The sequence below is a fragment of the Cydia fagiglandana genome, chromosome 24 (assembly GCF_963556715.1).
Source record: "Cydia fagiglandana chromosome 24, ilCydFagi1.1, whole genome shotgun sequence".
Lineage (NCBI taxonomy): Eukaryota > Metazoa > Arthropoda > Insecta > Lepidoptera > Tortricidae > Cydia > Cydia fagiglandana.
Window position 1 is genome coordinate 4,366,675 of NC_085955.1, and position 10,857 is coordinate 4,377,531.

A 10,857-nucleotide genomic window follows, 5' to 3' on the forward strand; every position below is an offset into this window, starting at 1 on the left:
ATCCAGACGAGACAATTTTTCGCCAATCTGATGAAATTCTCCGATCGAACAGGGCCGCGCGGGCGCAAATACCAATTTGATTCCCCGATCACATCAGCAGGTGCGGACGCAAAAATGGCAATTTTCATAGTAGAATGCAAATTGGTGATTTAATTTGTGTACGTGTGGATGCTAGATGAGATTGGCCAATTATTTTCCTGAACAAATCGGCTGAATTTCGGCAGTCCCGTCTGGATACCCCTTAACTCATGAATGACGCTATAAGTTAGAATAAATACTACTTACTACTCCATAACAACAGTTTTATTCCTGCACCTGAACAGCCTTTCGTCCGAGTTGTCGAAACATACCGCCCGGCCGTCGCACGGCGCTGCGCTGTCGACGCACCCGCCGTACGCGCAGCGGAACGAGTTAGGGTGACAGCTAGAAGGAAATGGGTGCTTTAAAAGCCAACAGGGCCCGTAGCCAAATTGCATTCGCTCCGTGTCGATTCGATCTCTACGTTCGCGAGCGACTGGTCGATAATGTTTATAATAACCTAGCCAAGAGGCAATCTTTTTAGTTAACGCTCAAGCTACGCGCCAAGTCGGTAAAAATTAATTTTTGTCTGTGGTTCTCGTTCAAAACCGTCAAGAAACGTCATCTGTCAGCTGTCAAGAGTGTCAAGTGAACAGCGAATCTAATTTTGGAGAAAATAATTGTTTTATCGGTAAGCAAATTAAATATTTTGGTATTTGTCTAACTTAGTTAATCACAATTTCGTGATAAAATAACTCTATATAGTGTAATATTTGAAAAGTGTGTTGTTAATTGCATATAATTTTGACCTAAAGTTTAACAATTTCAGACAGCCGTCGTCCCCGCAGCCCCAACCAAGGCGGCGGCGCAGCCAGAGCGGGCAAGAGCGGGCAAGAGCGGGCTCTTCTTCCACGCTGAGAAGTCCTCGCCAAGTTGGCAGTACAGTACAGTCAAAGCTGCCGCTGCAATCTTCATGACAGTTACCAGTGCTAAGGACATGCACTGCTGGCTTACTTGACCAGAAGAGACAATACTTTAAGCGTTAGTAATGATTCAAACCGTGAAGTGAAATTGTGGACAGGTTTGCCCGAATCAGTGTAACCTCAGTGAAATCATTTACTTCATAGACTTCAAACATTTTCGAAATTAACAAAAGTCAAGCGGACATTGAATACATAGATGTTATGCATTAGATAAGATAAAAGCTGCCTGTGAAACCAAAACTAATAAATCATATAGTTACTTAATATTATTGTTTTATTACCTACTGTCTTTGCTTTTTGTTCATATTTAACCTTTTGTATGCTCCTGTCAAAAATTTGTAATTTATATATCAATCATAATTAAATTAAATAACTTACACATACTTATATAGACAAATACATACTTATATACATAGAAAACACCCATGACTCAGGAACAAATATTAGTGTTCATCACACAAATAAATGCCCTTACTGGGATTCGAACCCAGGACCATCGGCTTAGCAGGCAGGGTCAATACCCACTAGGCCAGACCGGTCGTTTTTTAAAGACAACTTTTAAAAATTAATGCATTTTTTTAAAGTTGAATATAGGTAAGTATATACATGGGAGCAGATCTGCTCCTAAGCATACCAAAAGTTAAGGTGGTAACCACCATAAATAAATGAAACAATGATTGGGTTAAAAAGTTAATTTATTTTATTGAAAATCTGTTAATGAAATATGCAGCAGGTATTTTTTGCCGGCAGCATGAAATCAGTAGCCAAGCATTCTTGTTTGTACATATATTATGTACAGTGTTTTAAAACAGTAAAACAACACTCAATATATTTTTGTGGTTGTACATGTGACATAGTTTCTTCCCTTGACCCTGGCTTTGGAGCACCATAAAGTATTGGTTCATATGCCAAGGCTGCAATGAATATCCAAGTCACCTGAAACAAAATGAATGCTTAGTTTTTCAACAAACTTTGTAACATTTGGTTATAATACTTATTCTCTACCAGTCACATGACAAAAAAAACTAAATGTTTTGTGTAAGTATATGTTAAGATTATTTTTATATAGTGTGTAGGTACAGTCAGCTGCAGAGAAAAGTTACCACCGCTACATAGAAGTTTGTATGCAGGGTTGGTACCTTTTCTCTTCAGCTGACTGTACCTGTGCCTGCCAAAAGAAGTCATATACAATATGTTTCATAATATGAAAAAGTTTCAATACTATGGTTGATAATTGATATGTATGACAACAGCCCGTCTGGCCTAGTTGGTAGTGACTATAGTGACCCTGCCGGTTAAGCTGATAATCCTGAGTTTGAATCCCCGGTAAGGAAATTTGTGTAATGAGCACAGATATTTTGTACCTGAGTCATGGGTGTTGTCTATGTATTTAAGTATAGTTTGTCAAAGGACTGTCTCATTTCAAACAAAGACGGAGAGAATCATACTAGCTTTGTCATATACTAGTACTAGCACCCAAAAGATAACTATGAGTAGAGTTTTCCTGGTTCTTACTTACTGACAAATTGGTTTGACCATCTATATATAGTTATCTAAGTACCCTAAGTACCCACAACACAAGTCTTCTTGAGCTTACTGTACAGTCCGACAAGAAATTGTAGAAATTAAAAAGTAGCAACACTGTAGTCTCGTCCCTTTCAAATCAATTTAAGAAAATGGGATGACACTACAATATTGCTAGTTGTTAGTGACCTTGCCTATGAAGGTGATGGTTTTGCGTCCCGGGAAGGGCATTTATTTGTGTGAAGAACATTTGTTCCCGAGTCTTTATCTATATTTGTAAAGCCTTTACCTATATACCTTTGCCTTTACACATTCAATTCACTTTCCTATTGAAAAACAAGTGCTTGCCATTGTGCATATGGGTACCAAATTTAATCTACACCGTTCATCGGTTTATATTTGATGACGTAACAGGAACACATTTGTTATTTTAGCATTAATAACATATTTTATATACTTTTTAGTAGGTATAGTAGGGATAAGTTATTGACTGACTCTTACCTTTGTAGGGACGTTGTTACGTGTTGCATTTGTGGGTGCATAATCCATTTTTCCATGACACTGTCACTATAGATAGGTAGATATTCAGCGCCTCGGTCACATTGGATTCTTTGGGTGAAATGCTGCGTACGGCCCACAATCCTTTGATCGTAGCAGTCCTTTCCTAAGCAGTTTCAATAGAGGCGATTTTTCAGACGGCGCCTGCGTCTAAGCGACACTTCCGCGTTGTTCGCCGCCCACAATGATGTTGAAGTATGCTTTTTACTACAAATTCTAATTTACAAACACTATTATTCGGTATTTTCTTGTGCTTCGATAAGTTATCTGCAAGGGGATAGCTCGCGCTACGTAGCTACACCTAGGAGGCGATAACGATTTGATTTCGCTTGTCAAAAGTGTCACTTGGCTAGACAATGTATGACACATGGCGAATCCCGGTAACGAAAGTTTTGCGTTTCGTTACAACATTGCAACTTGGCTAACATTTTTGTATTCGTTAATATTTTTCGACAGACTCATCTACGGTACCTGTCATTCCCATACATTTTTTATCGATTCGTTAGCGATATCTTTTTTCGAAATGTGTTTTGGCTAGGCCCCCAGGAGTGGTCATTTCTCCATACAAACGTACTCGACCGTTTCCTCCGTGGGTTTTGATGCTAGAGCAATGTTTTTTTCGACACAGATTAATATTGTCAATATTTGTGTCGGACCGTTTTGCTTTTTTGATATTTTTGTTTTTTAAGGCGCTAGAGCCCTTCAAAAATTGCCAAAATAACCTAATTGTCTATGCCGCAATGAGAGAATATTCAAATATTCAAAACTGATATCAATTAGCCAAAAAAGCAAAACGGTCCGACACAGCTAATTTCATAATCACTTAGGTTTCCCAGTTTGGTTAGGATTGATTAAGTTTTGGAGGAGGAAACAGTCGAGTACGACACCTCAATTTTTGAGATTTTTACGCGGGATTTTTCGCCTTGTCCTTATCGCACTAGTTTTAGGAGCCGCTTCCGTTAGCGAGATGGGTATATTTACCTAAAATGTTAAACTTAGCTCCAGTTTCGTCTTAAAGGCTCACATCCGCGGATGCGGAAGCGGATACGGATGTCAAGATTAGGTAGGTACTTAACAGCGTCAAATATTACGTAGATCAAAAAGAAAATCAATAATCATGTCCAATTCAATAATGTTAATTCAGAGAGGAAAATGAGGACCACGTTTGATGAAAAGGCGATTTCGTGCGGGTCCTCCACTTTCATCTTAAAAATATAAATAGTTTTAAGCAACAGATCCTGCAAAAATTATGTTACTTCCCGGCGAGGATCATTTTATCACCGTCATGCACATTTTCTATACCCAGCAGTTATGGCAGAGAGCGTGCATTTCGTCACTCGCGCCGGGGCAGTCGGGCGTCCCGTTACACTTGGCGTTGAGGATGTGTCGGGACGTGTTCCGGCGAGTATCACCATACTTACTAGTGGTTATGGCAGAGTCCGTGAGTCTCGTCGCTTGCGTCGGGGCAGTCGGGCGTCCCTTTACACTTGGCATTGAGGACGACTTGGGACGTATCCCGGCGAGTAACACCTATTTTACTAGTGGTTATGGCAGAGAGCGTGAGTCTAGTCGCTCGTGTCGGGGCCGTCGGGTGTCCCGTTACACTTAGCGTCCAGGAAGTGTCGGGACGTGTCCCGGCGAGTATCATCGCACTTACTAGTTGTTATGGCAGTTGGGCGTCCTGTTACACTTGGCGTCCAGGACGTGTTGGGACGTGTCCCGGCGAGTATCATCGCACTTACTAGTGGTTATGGCAGAGACTGTGCGTTTTGTCGCTCGCGTCGGGGCAGTCGGGCGTCCTGTTACACTTGGCGTCCAGGACGAGTTGGGACGTGTCCCGGCGAGTATCATCCCACTTTCTAGTGGTTATGGCAGAGGGCGTGAGTCTCGTCGCTCGCGTCGGGGCAGTCGGGCGTCCTGTCACACTTGGCGTCCAGGACGAGTCGGGACGTGTCCCGGCGAGTATCACCGTACTTACTAGTGGTTATGGCAGAGAGCGTGCGTTTCTTCGCTCGCGTTGGGGCAGTCGGGCGTCCTGTCACACTTGGCGTCCAGGACTAGTCGGAACGTGTTCCGGCGAGTATCACCATACTTACTAGTGGTTATGGCAGAGAGCATGAGTCTAGTCGCTCGTGTCGGGGCAGTCGGGCGTCCCGTTACACTTGGCGTCCAGGACGAGTTGGGACGTGTCCCGGCGAGTATCACCGTACTTACTAGTGGTTATGGCAGAGAGCATGAGTCTAGTCGCTCGCGTTGGGACAGTCGGGCGTCCCGTTCCTCTTGGCGTTGAGGACGTGTCGGGACGTGTTCCGGCGAGTATCACCGTACTTACTAGTGGTTATGGCAGAGGGCGTGAGTCTCGTCGCTCGCGTCGGGGCAGTCAGGAATCCCGTTACACTTGGCGTCCACAGAGACACACGCTCCATTGGCACATTCGTATTCATCATCACTGAAACCGATATGGACATGTTTATACAACAGTCTCACTCACTTGAATTTTAGTCGCTATTGGCGGCATTGTGAGTGAAACCGTTGTCGTATATACATTTTAAAATATGTCTCACAAAAGTTTAATATCGACGATATGGACATGTTGAAAAAAAGTAAGGTAAAAATCGAGAAGGGTAGATAGATACATTCAAATGAGTAGGTAACAGTAGGATAACATTAAACAACAATTCAACGTACCGTAAAATGGGGTGAGTAGGGTCAAAACTGAAATTCAAACCTCGATAACATTTTATTTTTACATATGAAAACTGAATGGTGTATATAATAAGTGTTCCGGACGTTTGTATTTTAGTTTGTATTTTATTTTGGGTAGTTCCATTTCATAACTTTGTCAATAAAGAGGAAAACCCACCTCACCCCGTAGTGCCTCGTATTTGGGGTGAGAGGGTTTTTCATACAAAGGTGATTTTGGAAGATTGTTGGATCGATTTTTTTTTATTACTATAGCCCCATTTTAAATTGGAATACATTATTTTTGTAGCAGTAGCCTTAAAATCCCTTCTCAGCTCTCAAACCTTCTCTCCCCGTTCATAACCCAACTCTCCCCGCGAAACCTACTCACCCCGTTTTACGGTACCTATTCAAATTCTAACGTAGCAGGTTCAGATTGCAATGATTACTAGTCAAAAAACCTTCAAGGAATATCTGCTTTTACCTGCATAGTCTGGGCTTAGCGTACACCGAGACAGGCGCGGCGGCTGAAATTGAAATTTTACACTTTGTTTTGCAAATGTAAGGTGTATTTGTTGGTCATATCATGTCATCAGGGCCGGATTAAGCATGTCGGGCCCCTAGGCATTGCGAAGCTCGCTCGGGGCCCCCTACAGTCAATTCTGCACACAGCACATTCAGTACAGGGAAATAAAAGTTTGCGTTTTTAATTTCAATCTTCAGGCATCGCCCGAGGCGATCCAAATCGAACGATGTCTTTTTCGCTCTTATTGCGTGGACATAAAGCTTTATTCTTTCGGTTTTTGCCGATTCCGCGTCGCGTCAAGTGTGGGGAGAGCCCTTTAGGCTTAAGGCCGATTCCCGGTGGAATACCAAAGATGAGAGCTTCAGCGTCACTTTCTTATCTACCTTTAAAGGCCAATTTTAAGCGAGGCTAAAAGCTAAGCTCTAGTGCCGCAAAGTTGATTTTCTCAATCTATACATATAATAAAGCTGTAGAGGGTCAAAAGTCTGTACATGGAAGATATTTGAAAAAAAGTTGGCTGGGGATACTTAGAATCGATAACAGAACACGTTCCAACAGTTTTTAGAATTTTTGTCTGTTTATCTGTTTGTCTGTTTATTTGAACGCGCATCACGTGAAAACGGCTGAACGGATTCTGATGCAAACTTTACTAATCTGTCGAGAAAATCTCCGGCCAGGTTATAGGCTATAAAAATTCAACCCCTAAAAGGGGGGGTAGCCACAACACCCGCTTGATTTAAGTTTGCCCCTGAATCTTATGGCGCTACTTAGGAAGGAGGGGCAAACTTTTTTCAAATATGTGTACCACTATTGAGTATCCTGGAAAAGTAACAGATGGCGCTGAATTTAATACGTAATACGTAGTGACACGAATAAGCCACCGAGGAAGGATTTTGCCAAATTAACTTTATGTTTAGAAGACCGGGTATCAACAAATTTAATTGAATAATTATGTTGATTTAATAATACAACAAAATTAAACAAATTAATTGCCCCTAATTGCACAGTGCCGTCTTTTTACACTTCACGACTGCCCAAAAGAAAGACGAGTGTAGGTATTTATTCCGCCTTAACTTCTGAATGCCTTAATCGATTTAGACGTACGATACATCATAAGAGTACTTACGTCCGCCGTTACGCCTTCAGCGCCCTCATACTCGAAGCATCGGGCGTAACCCGACGCACGTGGCGCGCTGTACCAGTTCTAAAGCCGGGCGCCTTCGGCGCCCTCATACTCAAAGCATCGGGCGTAACCCGAAGCACGCGGCGCGCTGTGCCAGTTCCAAAGCCGGGCGCCTTCGGCGCCCTCATACTAAGAGAGTCGGGCGTAGACCGACGTACGTGCTACGCTATACGCTTACCTAATCCGGGCGCCTTCGGCGCCCTCATACTCAAACCATCGGGCGTAATCCGACGTACGTGGCTCGCTGTACGCGTTCCAAAGCCGGGCGCCTTCGGCGCCCTCATACTAAAAGAGTCGGGCGTAGACCGACGTACGTGCCACGCTGAACGTCTACCAAAGCCGGGCGCCTTCGGCGCCGTCATACTCAGAGCGTCGGGCGTAATCCGACGTACGTGGCTCCCTGTACGCTTTCCAAAGCCGGGCGCCTTCGGCGCCCTCATACTAAAAGAGTCGGGCGTAGACCGACGTACATGCCACGCTGAACGTCTACCAAAGTCGGGCGCCTTCGGCGCCCTCATACTCAAAGCGTCGGGCGTAATCCGACGTACGTGGCTCGCTGTACGCGTTCCAAAGCCGGGCGCCTTCGGCGCCCTCATACTAAAAGAGTCGGGCGTAGACGTGCCACGCTGAACGTCTATGAGGATACTCAAAGCGTCGGGCGTAATCCGACGTACGAAGCTCGCGGTACGTGTCCCAAAGCCGGGCGCCGAAGGCGCCCTCATACTCAAAGAGGCGGTCGTAGCCCGACGTACTTGGCGCGCTGTACGCGTCCCATAGCCGGGCGTTCGGCGCCCTCATACTCAAAGCGTCGGGCGCAATCCGACTTACGTGGCTCGCTGTACGCGTTCCAAAGCCGGGCGCCTTCGGCGCCCTCATATACTAAAAGAGTCGGGTATAGACCGACGTACGGTACGTGCCACGCTGTACGAGTGTACGCAGTGTACGCCTACCAAAGCCGCTTACTGACACAGACTGAATTCCACGCGGGCGGAGCCGCGGGCACAGCTAGTAGTTAATATTTTGAGAGGCTAAACAGCCATTGTCCGACCATAAGACCAAACGCCGAGCCACATGATTAGAATCAACGTAATAATAAAGAATTTCCATATATTAAAATTACTTAAATTACTAGAGTTAGACCAAGATAAGCCTGCAACAGTATTGATAGCACTCGCAGTGCAAGTGTTATTTTAAACGTCAAAACTTCTCTGAAATTATGACGTATAAATAACACTTGCACTGCGTATCAAAATCATTGCAAACTTTTCTTGGTCTAGGTACCTCTATTAATTCACCAGTCAAGCTAACATGTAGGCATAGGGCAATTAAAGAAGCAAAAATAAACGCGCGAAATTTTTTGACAATATCGCATATTGTGAAACCGTGTTAAAAGGCCGGGTATCGATCTTCATCTGGGCCTAAAAGTCCGAAGTGCCCCAGTGAGGCGAGCTTTCATGCGAAGTCAAAGCCGTGCTTCATCAGGCTTCAGGATAAATAGTTCACCACAGACACGAACCAATGTCCTTTGTATTAAAAAGGAGGACCGCAGGCCTAGAGCTTGGCGCAGCGACGCCAAAGGCTATGCTGAAGTAGAGGAGATGCGGAACACAATAAACCAATGGTAAATTGAGGCTGAAGGACGAGCATTCCTTTGAAAAACTGGGGACACTTTCGTATTCTTTTTTTTTCTTTGTTTTAATCAATCGAGTCCTCGTGATTGAACGAAAAAAAAACAATAACAAAGCATATTCATTAGTATAAGAATAAAAAATTTACTCATGAATTTTGAGCCTATGGAACAAAATTTTATTTGGTGCGCGATAAGCCGCCGGGGCCCCCTAGCCGAGGCGGGGCCCCTAGGCAGTTGCCTACTTTGACTTAGGGTTAATCCGGCCCTGCATGTCATACAAATATTTAAATAACTTTTGAGTCACATGAAATCACAGATTTTAAATCAAAAGTACACTCTTATAGGGTGCATTTTTAAGTAATGATAAGTATCCTAGCATCTTTTTATACCTTTAATGCGGGTTCAATAAAAAATACTTCATTACTCCTAGTCTAAATCTCATTCGATAGCTCGACGTGACGTAGTTTTGAGTTTACAAAACTTTCCGCTTGGTGCGCTGTTCAAAATCCCATACAAAATGAGACTTAACGCAAACATCGAATGAAATTTACACTGATATCTCTATTTTTAACCCTTTACCAGGCTAAGGGATATATTTTTCCCACATACGGCACTTCAAACGTGTGTTCTATTTTCGATGAGTAAGACTGACAATCGATTGTCATTTTTGAAATGTCAGCCTGGTAAAGGGTTAAATATTGGGTATGTAAAGGGTTAAATATTGGGATTTTTTCACAATTTTCGGGAAACATACTCGTAGTAAAGTAAGGTGGGGTAAGGCTATCACCGGGGTAAGGTAAGACTATCACTTGTATGGAATCCTCATACTGTTTTTCTTGCCCCGTGCAAAATAAACTATTACCGTAAAATGGGGCGAGTAGGCGCAAAACTGACATTCAAACCTCGACAACATTTTATTTTTACATATGCAAACTGAATGGTGTATATAATAAGACAGTGTTCCGGACGTTTGTATTTCAGTTTTTATTAGTGTTCCGTACAAAACTTTGTTTACGGAACACTTATGGGATCACTTCGGTCTTGCAAATCAGTTAAATACGTTTTTCTCAGAGACCGTTTGACATAGATACCTAAAATTTGGAACAGTTATAGCAATTACCACCACTCATATTGTAAATAAGTCAAAACTGCTTATTTCTTATTAAAGGGGGAAATTTAGGGGGTTGAGAGGGGTAGGCTGAAACTTTTTTCATTTGTAAGAATCGTGTGGGGTACCATTAGAAAGCTTGCAAAAAATTGAGTCGATGGACTGATTTTGACTTCATTTTAGACTGCAATAGTTTCGTCAAAAAATGCATTTAAAGTTGCAAGTTTTCATACAAAAATTTTCACCTCTGTCCTGGCGATTTTCGCGAAAACTATAGCTAAAGCCCCCTCCAGACTATGCGCGTGAATCGCGGGCGAAGCCGCGAACGCAAGTGTGGCGTCGATTTCGCAGATTGTTCACGCCTTCGCGCCTTGTTCTCCGTTTTTTGTCGGTATTTCGGCCCGCGTCAAAGGAGACGCGCAGCGCGAACTTGCAAGACTCCACATTACACAATATTTTGGCTCCTCTGTGGCAAGATAAATATGAATTATATTATGATTATATTATATTAAGCAGCTATATTTTACGGTTTTACAATAAAACAAAATGGAAAAAAAGCTAAATCACGTATGATGCCATATATAACTAACAGTTAAACTCGATCAGCTGATGCTTTTCCGCCATATTGCCGCAAACCAAGCTGCG